The following is a 14583-nucleotide window of genomic DNA, read 5'->3' as shown; positions in this document are numbered from 1 at the left end:
CACATATGAAGCATTGATTAAAAATAGTTTTGTGTGCTCCAAAACCTCTCCCCTACTGTGTGCCCAGAACTCTTTTAGAAACTAGAGACACATATTAAAACAGTTCTTGAAAATGTAGCCCAGGAGGTGGATTATGGGAACAAATTGGGGGTCTTTGTAAAGATCTTGGTAAACACAAGAATAGATGACTCATGTGAGTAGAAAGAGTTCAAAAGGGATATATTGATGGCAAATACAAAGAACCAAGGGATTCAGCAGTGAGCTGTAAGGGGTCTTGCTGAGTGGAATGGTACCTGGGTTCTGAGAAAAGAAATATTTAGGACTTAGATCACCATGGTCTTATTTGAGACTAAAGAAAAAGGTTTGACTTTTTCGTGTGGTCAATAGGCAGCTTTTTTGAGATTTAAATCTGGCAGAGAGCCCCATCTGAATTTAGAAGGATTATTAAGCTATCTGTATATCCATTTAAGACAATAGAGCAATTGGGAAATAAATCAAGAGACTACTGTGGCAATCTAGCAGTGGAGTACAGAGCCAGTTTTGAGTGGGGATGAACACTGTCTTAGTTTGGGTCTCTATTGTTGTGAAGAGACACCATGACCACGGCAACTGTTATAAAAGAGAACATTGAATAGGGGCTGGATTATAGCTTCAGAGGTTTAGTCCATTATAATCATAGAGGGAAAAATGGCAGTGTGCAGGTAGACATGCTACAGGAGAAAGCACTGAGAGTTCTATATCTTGATCTGAAGGCAGCAGAAAGAGACTGTGTGCCATACTGGATATAGCTTGAGTATAGGAGACCTCAAAGCCCACCCCCACAGTGACATACTTCCTCCAACAAGAGCACACCTATTTCAACAAGGTCATAACTCCTAATAGTGCCACTCCCTATGGGCCAAGCATTCAAACACATGAGTTTATGGAGACCATACCTACTCAAGCCACAACAGAGGCAAAAGATGTATAAGAAAGGCATTAAGAAATCAGAATCAACAGAAAACTGATTGGGAATGAGGTAGAAAGGCAAATCAGGAAAGCTAGGAGTGATGTCCAAAGGCTGGCCTTAGCAAACTTCTCAGTAATTTATTACATGACAGTTCTGAGTTTAACTGAAGTTAGAAGAGATCATGAGTTCAGTTTGAGACATGTTGGCAGGTATGAGAAACTCACTAAGTAATTGAGAAAGAAGTCAAATTTATGTGTGTAAAACTCTGGGACTGGGCCTAGCACACTGATGGGAACTGAAGCCACCAGGAGAGAATGAAAGTAAGTTTGCCTAGAATTAAAAATCTGGATGGCTCTCATGCTCATGGATGGGGAGAATTAATGTTGTGAAAATGGTATCTTACAAAAAGTAATCTATAGATTTAACACAATGCCCATCACAATTCTAACACCATCCTTCACTGAAATAGAAAAGCAATTTAAAACTCATATGGAAGCACAGAAGACCCTGGATGGACAGACTGTCCTGAGCAAAACTAGTGCTTGAATTGTGACCATACTTGATCTAAAGGCATGCTACAGAACAATTGTAACAAAAATGTCATGGTACTGGCCCTAAATCAGATATGTATATTACACATAGATTAATGAAGTAAAATAGAGGACTGGAATAAAAGCCCATACTCATATAGGCAACTTAATTTTTGGCAAAAATATTTAAAATACACATTGGGAAAAAGTCAGCATCTTTAAAATATTGCACTGGAAAAACTGAATATTGACACATAGAAGAATGGAACTACATCCTTATCACTTACCTTGCACAAAACCAACTCCAGATGGACTAAAGACCTTAGTGTAAGATCTGAAAGTGCTGGAAGAAAAAAAATTTTGAGTAGGACTCCACTCAGTCAAGCCAACAAGTGACAAATGAGGCCCTGTGAAATTAAAAGGCTTATGCATTATAAAGTGAACTGTTAATGAGTGAACAGGAAGCCTACAGAATGGGAGAAGGATCTTTATAAGCTACACATCTGACAGATGACTAACACCTATAAATATGCAAAGAATTTAAGAAACTAAACATCAAGAAAACTAAAACCTAAATATTACAAAAATGTGCTAAGGAGCTTATCAGAAAGTTCTCAAAAGAAAAATACAAATGGCCAATAAATATTTTTAAGTGTTTACTGTCCTTAGCTATCAGGGAAATGCAAATTGAAACCAAGTTGATAATACATGTCAATGAAGTAAAAATGGCTGTCATCAAGAAAACAAATTTGAGAAAAGGACCTGGAAGTTACAGGAGCTCCACAAGAAAAACAACAGAGTCAACCAACCAGAGCCCAGAGGGGTTTGCTGATACTGAAGCATCAACCAAGGACTGTGCCAGAACTGGACCTTGGCCCCCTAAAAAGATGGACAGCTTAGGCTTCAAGTGGGTCCTCTAGTAAGGGAAGTGGGGACTACATCAAACACGGACTTACTTGATAGCTTTCAGATCACTTTCCCCTGATAGGACTGCCTTGACAGGCCACAGGGGAAGAGGACACATTCAGTCCTGATGCAACTTGATGAGCTGGGATGGATGGGAAAGGGAGCTCCCATTTTCTGAGGAAAAGAGGAGGGGGACAGAGGAGGGAGAGAGCATGGGACTGGGAGGGGAGAGGGTAAGGGACTACAAGGATGTAAAGTGAATAAAATATAAATAAGAAAAAAAGAAAAAGAAACAAACAAACCAAAAAAGAAAACAAATGCTCACACAAAGGTGGGGAAAGAGGAACCCTCACTTACTGATGATCAGTGTAAACTAGCACAGTCACTTGGGAATCTACTGAAGAATTTTCCCAAAAAAACTAAGACAGAACTGCTCTATGACCCAGTATCCCATTCTTGGTCACATGCCCAAAGGACTCTGCATCCTACCATGCAAGTACTTGCACATTCATGTTTATTGCTATTTAATTCATAATTTCAAGAAAATGGAATTAGCCTGGTGGACGATTAACTACCAAATGGATAGCAGCAATGTGGTACATATGCACATTGGAATGTATTTTCTCCTATTTTGAGACAGGATCTCACCATGTAGTCATGTCTTGTCTGGGACTCACTATGTAACAAGGAATTTACAATTTACAGAGATCTGCCTGCGTCTGACTTCCAGAGTCCCACCACACCTGGCTACACAATGAAATTTTATTTGGCTATAAAGAATAAAATTATGAAATTTACAGGACAATATATTCAATGAGGTAACTCAGGCTCAAAAAGACAAGCATCAAATAGTCTCTAATTAAACAATTGCGTTTATGTGGAAGCAAATATGCATAAAAAAGGAAAAGAAGAAAGGAATCTGTGATTCTTTGTTTCACAGATTTTATAATTTGTTTATAATTTTATTGACTTTTTCTCTTCACATCTTTTAAAAAATAACCTCTTTATTGATTTCTTGTGAAGTTCACATCACGCACCCCAATCCCACATCTTCCTATCCCTTCATATCTGTATTAAGGGGCAGGTCCTGCAGAATCACAGTGGCAGGATCTCTATAACACAGAGCATCAACAGGATATCTGAGAGGAGTCCTGGTGAGGAACCATTATTGATGGTGGAACAGAAGTCAGAAGCCTCAAACCAGACCAATGACTCATTTGAAACCAAAGCTGTTTGGGCAGAAGGGTGTACTGTGTGACACATCCTGACACAGCAAATCCATGATTCTTTAAGTAGGAGATGGTGGTAGAAGACATGTGTTAAGAGAGTGGGAAGTTAGAAACTGGGGAAGGAAAGGTTTAACCGGAGAAAGGGCAGAAGGGGAAACCAACCCTATCTAACAATGTATGAAAAGCATAAGAAAATCTGATATATAATGAGCTAATTAAAAAATAGTATTTTTTAAGAAGAATGTGGGTGAAGAAAACTCTTTCTAGAATCTATATTGCTGTGAAAATAGACATTAGACTCTAGAGGGCTTCTCTACCCTAGCTAGTTCTCAAATAATCGAGACAGAGACATCTCTTGGATTTATAAAAGCTTCAAAGCAGAGTAACTGGGAAGGTATCAACCTCCTGAGCTATTTTGCTATTTCCCAGCTATACACCCCATGTTACTTGTCTTAATGGGTGCAGTCTGGGAGGCTTCTGTTCTTTCAGGCCAGCCCTCATGGCCATGTGCTCATGGGCCATACTGCCCCATGGTGACTTCCTTATCTCTTACTGTTTTCCTGCTTCCCTCCCACTCCTTTTCTCTCTTCCTCTTAGCCGCATGAACCCTTTGAAAACCCTCAAGCCTGGGAACCTAAGCTCCACCTTCTTCTCACCTGCCCAGTTACAGGTTTCAGCAACTTTATTAACTAATCAATTTTAAATCAGGTAGAGCAAGGTTTACACAACAAAGACCAGTATACATGAGAATGCATTTGTCTGGATAGCAACCTGATCTTGACTGCCAGTAATTAGCATTAGAATACATAGCACCAGACCAACTCCCAACACCATCCATTATTATCAATAAGTGAAAATCCCAGGGCAGAGAGACAACATCCTAATGAGTTGTTGGTCAGGGAGGTCCTTGAGACTCTTGCAAACAATATATGAAATTACCACTGTTTTTGGTTGCACACAAGAACTAGCTCGTAAGACCCTATTTCTGAAGATACTATATATCTTAAATGCAATACAGAGAAGTCAAGTTGAAATTGTTTAGTTTTCTTTCTGCTGGTTTTCTCTTATAGTGTCAGAATAGCACTATGCAAGCTATGGAAAATAATTGACAATACCAATTAACCAGGCCAGGTGAGCCCACTTGTAAAATAGTGGTATATTATGGGTGTAACCAAACACTTTCTGATTGTATTTGATAGCCACTTCACAGGAGGGAATTCACATCTGTTATTGTAAACCTAGTCAAAAGTTCATGGCTGGGGAGGTCATAGGCCTTAGTGGAGAAGCCACTGTTGTTTTGCTGAATGAACGTGATGTGTCTGTCCCAAATAAGCTCCAAAATAACTTTTATGCCCAAAGAATAGTGTTTCTGTCAGCTTTGGTCAGAAAAGAGTCTTTTTGCAGTGGCCAGCAATGACTGTAGAAACTCATTGCCAAAGTACAGAGAATAAGTAACTATTGAATGTCTAGCCATAAATAGGGAATCTATATCAGCTCCCCCCCACCCCCAAGGCTCAGGGAATATCATGGAAAGAAGGGCAGAACGCATGTAAGAGCCAGAGGATGTGGTAGGAGAGAGGTTCGGAGAGCTGGCTTTTGGGCCTGACATGACTGTTGCACTTTGAACTCAGAGCTGCTGGTAGTACATGCAGAAGACTAAACTGATGCACATTCTGTTATAGAAAGGGGAGGGGCTGGTGGGGCCTCACTCTTCTCTGAAGGTTTATGTGCAGTTAATGGTTGATGGGAGAGGCACAGACATTTTCTTCAGTGTTGCAACCAGTGATAAGGTGTCTCCACTCTTGGAGACAAACTCTTACCCAGACTTCTGTAAATCCTAATGAAACTCATTAGCTCATCCCTCGTTCTCCCTAAAGTCATGAAACTAGGAGGGGAGCTAGTTGGGAGGAAGGGGATTACCAAGGATAGGAGGGAGGCAGGAGGTGGCAAGAGTGGTGGTAACTATGATAGAAATACATTATCCACATGTAGGAAAAACGCCATAATGAAAAGCACAATGACACATAATTGTGGAAGCAAGTCTCTAAATAGTACCAGGCGTGACTGAGAGCTGTTTTTGTTTGTTTGTTTGTTTTTAATGATAAAGATGGTGTGGCCGCTGGGAATGGAAGTGTAGGGTTTGGGTTGTAAATATGCAAGTCCCAACTCCTTTTTAAGAACGTGTTCCTATGTTGTTCCCACTGTACTAGTTCTCTTCCATGACACTTTTCTTTTTTTAACCTAGGCCAATATTACATATCCAGGCAGCTGTTATTTCTGTGCTCCTTGCATCAAGCCTTTAAGGCCAGGTAGCAGCATGATTTATTTAAATTTTGGCATGTGATAAGGAGTTGGTGAGCGAAATTGAGTACTTCCTCTCCACAGTTCCCATGTTGAGCTTTGTAGCAAATTGTTCCTGACATCCCCATTGACATTTCATGAGAGCGAGTTTAAATGGGGAGGTATTTGTCTGCACTGAAAGAAGAATTTTAGTCATTTCCACATAAGAAAGGAATAAGGGGCCACTGTAAGCTAGATCTGTAGGTGTGCCTCTGCTGCTTATAAACTGAAACGCCTGGACAGATGTTCTCTTGGTTTTTGTGCAAACATTCGGGAGATTCCCTTTTGTGTAGCCTTTGGACTGTTTGATTTCCCCTTAGCTTGCCAGACCAAATCATCGTTCCGTCCAAATCAGCCAGAAAGCATAAGTAATTCCCAGTCTTTGTTTCTGTCAAATGCTAAGAGAAACCAGTCATACAGGGTGGGGAGTGGGGGCGGGGAGGACACTATCCATTCACATTCATGTCTTAATGTTAAGTGAACGTTTTTTCGTGTTTACAGTCCGCATTAATTAATGTAGGGCATCATGAAAATGTTTTTTTGTGCGTTCTGGGTGAGTTTCATAATGAGCAGGATTTCTGCAAGGATTTCTTAATCATTTAGCAGTTGAGAACATGCTATTATTTTATAAGCACTCCTGATAAATCATTTGACAAATACTTCTCACCCCTTTACAATAATTTTTATTTCCTGTGATTTCAATTGTCTCCGCATTTTTCCTTGTAAATAGTTGAAGAGTAAGCACATTTTCAAAGAGCTGCAGGGAGGCTAAGATGCCAGTTGCATTTTAACGATATAGGGCATTATCGTTCCTACTGTAGCCAATTCTCTTTTAAATCATTGCAGTTTCTGCTCTAGCCTCCAGCTATAGAATTCTTTTCAAGCTGCCAGTGAACTTGGCAGGTTGCCAGAAGAAATATAAAGGTGTTTTGGTCCACCAAAGTATTTTGAGTGGTTCTTAGTGATACAGTGTTCTTCAGTACATCTGCAAAACATTTTTCTGAAGTGAATTTTCATGTGAAAAGCCCTCCTTAATCATCGCCAGTATTGTTTATCTCAATGCCGCTATTGCGGTGCCCCCCGGGGTGCCCACAAAATAAACAAGGGGATCGTCTAAAGAGTTTTCAAAGTGGCAGGTGCTGAGGCTGGGCCCTATTCACTTCGCTTGCAATGACATTTCTGTGCTAATCTACAGACAAACAAGAGGCAGGTGACACACCGAATCAAGTACAATGCACAAGAGAAGCCGGTTTCAGCCAATGGGGTCAGCTCTAGATAAGAGCTTTGGAGGGGAATGTGTGAGGGAAGCAACTGTTTTTGAACTCTCTTGCGCTCTGTGTTCTCATGGTACAGCTCTAATATTTAAACTGAAGATGTTAAGTAAACCTTCTGGTTTAAAGTGGAAACAAAAAGAGGTTCAAGATTAAAATTTCTCATGATTGACTATTTAAATGTGTGTGTGTATTACACATGTACACACAGAGAGAAATATATTTACACTTAGGGAAAATAAATACATCAAAACGTGGGGACATAATCATCCATTTGCTATTTGGGCTCTGAATGTGAGCCAGGTATGTCTATTTTCAAAACAAACCAAGGTATTTGCATGCCAAGCACTGACACACACACAGTGGAATTTAAGAAATAAATGATTAAACACACTTTATATTCTTTCTTTTCATTGATTGCTGCATGTGTAAAAAATGGCTCTGAGGCTCTTGGGAAGGCAACTGGAGGACACATCCATGTGGCTCACTCCCACAGCTTTTTAAAAGTAATTGGTCAGAAGCTCGTGACAAATCGTGCTTTGTGAAAGACTTTTTTTTCTTTAAAAAACTTCATTTTTAAAAAGTGAAGTATAGCTCTTATGAACAACACGGAATGCACAAGAGCATTAAAAATCAATTAATGTCCACTGCACTGACTTGGACAATTTGAGGATTTACATAGTGCTCAGGAAAGGCTGAAGGCTTTGCACGAGATCTTATAACACAAAACAAAAGCCAGATGGTGGCATTTTCCCTAGCCTGTTTTCCTTAGAAAGCCATGGGAAAGTCTGTTTTGACTACTGTGAACAAGAGTAGGAAGTATTTGAAGATGCTCTTGTTACATCTTCAGCATTGGTCCTTTTCAAGACTTGTCTTTATTGCATGGGCTCAGCTGCTTCCAAGGTGGTCAGCCTTGCTTAACAAAAATATATTATTTATCAAGTGGCAAGTGAATAGAAGGAAACCATGTCTCCTCAGAGTAAACACAGCAATTTGAACTCAGCACTGCAATGAAACCTAGACGTTTTGGTGACATTTTGAGACTTCAGTAAAACTGAACTGAGAATTCATGAAGCAAACATGGTACGTGTTTATCAGACATAGCTGGTTTGAGATTTGAGAAGGAATAGAATCCTCTGTGAAAATGAGAGATGACTGCCAGTAAAGCAAAGAGCCTGTGGCCATCGCTCAGAGGTTTGCTGTGGTCAGTGTGCCATTAAGAAGCCATCATGCAGGTGGTGTGTAACAGGCAGGGACATCTTGAATAAAAACCATCATGGAAACATCTGGCTTTCAGAAATCTAGTACGCTTTTTATACTGAGCACAATGATGACAATTTATTCATGAAAAAAAAAAGGCTTGGGATGTTAAAAGTGAAATCAAAAACAAAAACACGTTAACTTATCTTTGGGTTTGGTTGGCAAAGTTACTCTCCACCATTCACAGAAATTCTGATGTTTTACTGTCTGCCAGGGAATGTAAGTTAAATAAGATGGAAGTGCAAAGAAATGGCAGCTTCTTACAACAATAGATGCATTAAGGGAATATATGATCTAAGTTTTAGTTTTTAAAATGTTTTTTTTTAATGGGAATAATTACAATGAAATGCAGATGGTGTAGGTGAGAGATAACTACTGAATGGAAGAGGTGATGCCTCTTGTTAATAGAAAAAGTTTGGGGCATGGACCTGTGGTAATGATAAAAACACATGCTATTCTTTGGATGGAAGCACAAAGATGTACATCTTGACTATATACATATATATGTATGGTTAATATATGTATAGTTTATGTATATGTATAGTTGAATATATATATGTCTCTATGCATTCATATACATATGAATAATGTAACCTCAGAAGAAATAGAAACACCCTGAAGAGAAACCATGGGCCTTTCCCAGGACTGTGGTCATGAAGTAGAGGGCTCTAGGAAAAAGCACACAGAGTATTGCCACCACTTAGGTATAAGTGTTCCCTCTGCTGTATGCACACAGGCTGGCAGAATACCTTACGTGAGGAAAGACTTGTTTATGCCCATGGTTTCGGAGGGTTTAGTTCATGGTCACTTGACCTCATGAGCAAAACATGATAGCAGTGCAAACAGGAAGTAGGAGAGAAACATTTCATGCTAGACTGAAAGCAGAAAGAAATAGATATTCAGAAAGAGCCAAGAGTGAAGAAAGAGACCTAAGGCCACAACCCCAGACCTATGTCCGCCAGCAAGGCTCCTCCTCCTGCCTTCTACCACTTCCCATTAATGTGCTGCATTACAAATCCAACCAGGAATCAAGTCTTTGATCAGGTCAGAGCCCTCAGGATCTAATTTGATCTAACCATCTCTAGAAATGACCTTGAAAATGGCCCATTGGTGTGCTACACAAATCTCCTGGAGGATTCTCAGTTCATATCCTATGTGGGAATTGCTGAGCTGCCTTTCCATCGGAGGCCATCTTTACTCTGATGACCAGCCCAGAGTGGGGAAATAAACAGCAACTCCTTGAGCTGTATGTTAACACAAGCCAGAGCACTTGCACTTCCATGGGGCTTTACACATATGAGACCTCATGTCTATCTACAGCCTTGTTCAGCAAAGAACAAGTATGGAGGTATCATCCCCACTTTTCAGGAGAATAAGCAAATTGGGAGTCAAACGTCTGTGTCTGTCTAACAAGTGACCCGCAACCTTATTCTCTTGTTGACACTTCACCATGAGAGTGGCTTTTTTATTGTTGTTTTAAATTGGAATCAAATTCTTGTCAATCTTAGCTTTTCTCTCTTGGTTTTCAAGTGCTTACAGTAGGTTATGGCTTTAATATAAACCACTTGTCTTCCTTCTTGGGAGCCCTGAGTAGATGATATTGATTTTTAGGTGTTTTAGACAGGCTACTAGTTGGGTAATTTATAGCACCCCCCACACTGTTCATCCTCAAACCCCCACATCTTTTCAACTTAAAGAAGACATTTGCCATTACCTAACTTCTATAACTTCCATTATGATGTTATCTTCAGAATCTTTCCAAAATGAGCTGCAGTTCCTGCAGCTGATTCATCATTTCATTTCTGACTGTCAGTAACAAAGGAAATGGACGCATTGACATTCTTCTAGCTGACTCATGAATACAAGAGAAAGAAGAAAGGAAGGAAAGAAGAAAGGAAGGAAGAAAAAAAGGAAGGAAGGAAAGAAGGAAGGAAGAAAAAAAGGAAGGAAGGAAAGAAGGAAGGAAAAAAAACTAAAAGAAAATAAAACCTTACAAATTCTACTTGATATCTGCAAAATTTGAAAGAAATCTGACCCAAATGATAAGACACAGCAGCTGATTGATCCTTCTTTCAGCTTGTTGGAGACAGGTACCTGAGATGGGCGACAGAGTGCTCATCATTCTGGATATCTGTCCCCTCCATTTCACATGGCCACGTACATGTTTTCTTTTGCTTCTCATTTAACACATCACTGACACTCATTACACAGAATGCTCCTGTACCCTATGAAATCAGAGGTGGATCCATCTCTTGCCTTTATAAATAAAAGCCATGAACTCGAAAATTTGAACATTTCACATAGTATCTAAGAGGCAATCTAATCGCTCATACTTGTGGTGCTTTGCAATTACGGAGTCTTTTCAAAATTGTATTTTGCACGTGGTGCCGAGACTTACACTTTCGGCTTCATATATGAAGTCAGGGCCCCACCACAGCACTACCACCCAGCCTTATTACCGCATTTCATGGTCCCCTATAGGATCCTGTGGTAGAGATTGGACAAGCTGGGCCAAGAGACACTGAAGAGGCAAGCATGAAACCTAGGTCTTCTAAGTCCCAGCCCCCAGCATGGTGTTAGCTGCCATTTATTTTACTGACGTGATTGTTATGCTAGGGAAGGGCCAATGAAGTCTCTCTCTACTTCATACTTATTTCTTCTGACCCTCCCATGTCCTTGCAGGCGGCACCTCAATTGACTTTCAGGATTCAGGTAACCAATTTTCTTGCTGTTTGCTTAAGAACACTCCTTTTGAAGCACAGGAAAGCTGGCTTGGACCTTTAGACAGATCCCCAGGGGATGACTTATGTGTGCAGTGCTGAAAGTCGATTTAACAAAACCATTAATTTGAGTTTCTGGGAATAAACAGTAGCTGTCACCCGCCATCAGAAAATACACAGATAGCGCTTTGTAATCCAAATCACAAAGGGCCTGAGCAGACGAAAGAATCAAGGAAAATAACTTTGCTCGTTGTTCCAGTCTGTGTATTGTTTCAACTTTCTGGCCAGGATGGTTCATTTCAGTGTGGTTTTCAGAAAACTAGGTATTGTGTTGGGCCTGCCACATTTCATCAGTCACGCTGTATTAAGTGCATTAGAGGCCCTATGAATTCTTTTACTCTCAGATTTACTGCAAGATGAGGCAGAAATCCATTTATGAATCCAAGGAAAAAGACTGTTAAAGATGGTCCGCTTAGCTAGGAGAGACAGACCTTGCTTTTCTCACTATTTTCTTGTGACAATCCTCCTGCCAATGCAGCCTCCCCCCACACCCCATGTCCCTCCCTCCCCCGTAAAAAGACTTTGAACTCAAGGAAAGCTAAATTTAAGTACAGGGAAATTAGCTTTCAAAGATGTATAGCTGAACTTAAAGTTTTGTATATATATATATATATATATAATATATACAAAATAAGATATATTATTATATATTAATATATTATATAATATATATTATATATTATTATATAATATTATATAATATATAATATATTAATATATATGTATATACATATATATTATACAAATATATATTATATAATATATTATTTTGTATATATTATATAATATATATTTGTATAATATATATATGTATATACATACATATATATGTATACAAAACTTAAAGTTTTGTATATATATATATGTATGTATATACATATATGTATATACATATATATGTATGTATATACATATATATATATATATTAACTGCAGGAGGTAGTATTACTACGTTGAACTTAAAAAAAAAAAACAATTATCTCACCTCCCATCTCCAATGAGCTGATGAGCCGGGAGAGAGCACCCAGTGACAATCCCAGCTCTCCAGAGTCTGTGCTTCTATAAGAGCATGTCCATTGACTTTCTGCTTTGAAATCTTAAAACGTATTTAATATGGAACATTTCAAATGCACAGAAAAAGAGTGCCATATCTGGAAACATGGTTCAGGTAAGTGTGTGAACATTTTCCTACTATTTAATTTATTTATTTATTTATTTATTTATTTATTTATTTAATTATTTATTTATTTATTTATTTTTGAGATAGGGTTTTTCTGTGTAACTCTGGCTATGCTGGAACTCATGTTGTACATCAGCTTGCCCTTGAACAAGGAGATCCTCCTGCTTCTGCCTCCCCAGTGCTGGGATTAAAGGTGTGTGCCACCACTGCACCATTCATTTAAAGATCTCCTTCCTTCCTTCTTCCTTCTTCCTCCTTCCTTCCTTCCTTCCTTCCTTCCTTCCTTCCTTCCTTCCTTCCTTCCTTCCTTCCTTCCTTCCTTCCTTCCTTCCTTCCTTCCTTCCTTCCTTCCTTCCTTCCTTCCTTCTTTCTTTTCTTAAAGTTGTATATATTTTTACTCTATGTACATGAGTATTTTACTGGCTTATTCACCATGTGCATGCAGTGCCCTACAAAGCCAGAAGAGGGCACTAGATCCCCTGGAACTGAAGTCAATTGTGAGCTGCAATGCACATGACAGGAATTGAATTTTGGGTCCTCAGCAAGAGCAGCCAGTGCCCTTAACCATTGAGCCATGGCTCCAGCCCCAATACCTCCCATTTCTTATGCGAACAACTGAACATCACTTTTTGTTTGTTTGTTTGTTGAATATCACATTTTAAAATACACATATGTACATACATATATACCCAAATATTTTATTCCAATATATGTAAATGGGCTAGCATAAAATGCATATATACTTTAGTCTTACATATTTTCACACATAACTGGCTAGAGGTCACATACACTGGAGACACTATTAGCTAATATCCAGCACTGAGAGTGTGAGGCTCCCAGCACACATTTGGAGGCTGACATACATAACACAGTATGCTTGCAAAGCGTTCCTGTAAGGAAGCAAAGACCCATCTGAGCAGAGTGTGCTGGCCCATACCAGCATCCTAGACACGGGAAGGTCGAATCAAGAGGATAACAAGTTCAAAGCCAATTGGGGCTACAGAGTGAGGCTGGGTGGAGGTGGGGGCGCCTCTCTACAAACAGCAAAACAGCAAAAGCAAAAATAATTCAAAGAAAAACTCTATCAAACACTTTAAGTCTTTGTCTTTCCAAAACCATATTTCTTTGGTCTTCATCTGAGCAAAAACATAGGAAAACAAAACATTCTAAGTTGATCATCAGCTTAGGATGTTGCTTGTTTGTTTACTCCTCTTCCATCTGAGCTTAGGGGTCTGTCTCTGAAGGTCCCCTCTTCCTGACTCACCCGTGATAGGAATCTTACAGTCTCTGACTCGGTCTGCTTCGTCCCCCACCCATTATTTCCATTCTCTATTACTAGGTAAAACTGATACAATGGGGGAAAAGGGTATGCAAGCTAAAATTTTAAAACATGACTCTCATTATGATTGGGTAATAGTTTTTAAAAATAAGAGCAACTTATCCATGCTTCAAAAGATGTGGGGTAAGTGAAGATGAAGAGAGTTCACAGGAAACACATGTCACACAAATGAAAAATAGAAGGCACAAAACAGCTGAAGAGTGAAATAATGAGCCCTTAAAGTAACAGAAAACCCTTTCAAAACAGAGCAAAAGCAGAAAAATTAAACTAAAAGTATAGCAAGAGAGTAGATATACAATATAAATCCAAGAGAAGGCGTGTTTCTCTCCCCCCTTTGTGTACAGGGATACCTGTTAGGATGTGAGTTGGTGGGCATATACATGAGAATGAGTGTGGCGGCCCAAAGGTGACATCAGGTGTCTTCTGCAATGGCTTTCCACTTCATTTATCAGAGCAAACCTTTTTCTGAAACTAGAACTTGCAGATTTTAGCTAGTTTATCCAGCCAACTTGCCGTGGGGATCCCCTGTCTCAGCTTCACAAGTGTCATCCTTACAGGTGACCCCTACACCAGACAGGCTTTGATCTGGGTCTGGGGGTTAAGATTCCAGTCCTTACTGCAGCAGGCAAAGGCAGCCATCTTTGCAGCCTCCAAGTTGTGGTCTTTTTTTCTTTCTTTATTTCCTTCCTTCCTTCCTTCCTTCCTTCCTTCCTTCCTTCCTTCCTTCTTTCCTTCCTCCCTCCCTCCCTCCCTCCTTCCTTCCTTCCTTCCTTCCTTCCTTCCTTCCTTCCTTCCTTCC

Source organism: Psammomys obesus, unplaced genomic scaffold (genome assembly GCF_907164565.1).
Source record: "Psammomys obesus unplaced genomic scaffold, mPsaObe1.curated_primary_1811, whole genome shotgun sequence".
Lineage (NCBI taxonomy): Eukaryota > Metazoa > Chordata > Mammalia > Rodentia > Muridae > Psammomys > Psammomys obesus.
The sequence above is the reverse complement of the archived record's forward strand: the minus strand, read 5'-3'. Positions refer to the sequence as shown.